Below are 1512 nucleotides of genomic sequence, written 5' to 3'. Positions count from 1 at the left end.
GTTGTAGGCCAGGGGCAGACATCCAGTTGCTTTCAATTACTTAAGAAGCAGGAGAGTCTATTTTGACAAAGCTTCTCCAGGTATAATTTAAATTCCATGATTCAGGAAGTTTAATTAGACAAAGAAGAAATGTCCTGTACTAATTTGTTTCATCAGCAATCTCTCCTATTACAGAGTCTTTAACTAAAATGCCAAGAAATATTATAGTCCTCAGGATGTGAAGTGTATAAAAGTCTCATTAGGTTTCTTTTTATTCCATTTCCTTCTTTAGTATCATTTTTTCCATACTTAATTAGTTTTAACCAAAGTAAATATTTTAACATATCTCCCTTCTGAAATACAAAGAAACACAAATGTTTTTAAAAAGTGAGCATTTTTCCTGTTTCATTCTGTGATTTAAAATTTTCTTTGAATCAGTTCAGATACTAGAACATCTGTTTTAAATATAACGCTTTTGGTATATTTTCCTCCCACATTTTTGTTAAGTGATACATCTCCATATTGGTTCATTTTGAATTGATTCATCTAGAAATGATGTCTGAGTCTTTTAAATATGAAAACATATATGAGGAAATGGCTATATTATTCATATTTAGAATATTATGTTCATGGACATACACATTTGTAATAAAAGATTTAAGACACGCATGAGAACTTCAAGATACCCACTAGCTCTCAGGAGGAGGAAAAACAATGGCCTTCAACTGTATCAGCAACATTTTACTTCTACAAAAGTATTATTCTACAAAAGTATTCCCCCCTTTTTTAAAAAAAATATTCCCTTTATGGGCCTAATTCTGATCAACACAGAGGAATCTGTTGGCTAAAGATAATTACATTTCAGGTTACAGAGTGAACCTACTGATGAAATGTCTAAATCACTACATCTTTTAATTTTGGAAAAATCTAAGTGTGAGAAAAAATGTAATTCCAGTATTGAAAAAAGATAGTTTCTGCAAGCCCTAGACCAAGGGATTTTATTATCAGCCCTTATTAAAAAGGCAACTTTGTATTTAGCCACTGAAATACAAATCGGTTATCATTAAAACCAGTATGGTTACATAAAAAAATGAATTGTGGTTAACTATCCTCGTTTCTCTTTTAAGAGATTTGTAAGTTTATTAAACTGATCAGAAAGGCAGTAGAAAACATTTATCTGAGTTATAGCAGGGCACCTGACAAAATCTAGCATCCATTGTTCAATAAACAAATTATTGAACACTGTACTTGGCAAATGCCCACCTTGACATTTAAACAGCCTGATCCATCCATGCTTCGCTCCCCAGGATCTGTTCATATATTTCCAGCAGGGGCCCTCAATGAGTTTCCTCTACCCACGTCTCTGGTTAACTGAGTGCTGCTCATCTTTCAAGATTCAGGAGTCACCACCTCCAGGAAGCCCCACCCCCTGAAACAGTCCTTTTTGTCCACAGCCAAAGCTTCTTGTGTACATCTTTATTCAAGCACCTATCCAACTGATTTGCAATTGTTTACTTGCTTGTCTCACTCTCT

The sequence above is a fragment of the Pteropus vampyrus genome, unplaced genomic scaffold, assembly GCF_000151845.1.
Source record: "Pteropus vampyrus isolate Shadow unplaced genomic scaffold, Pvam_2.0 Scaffold103, whole genome shotgun sequence".
Taxonomy (NCBI): domain Eukaryota; kingdom Metazoa; phylum Chordata; class Mammalia; order Chiroptera; family Pteropodidae; genus Pteropus; species Pteropus vampyrus.
Note: the sequence above shows the minus strand (reverse complement) of the source record.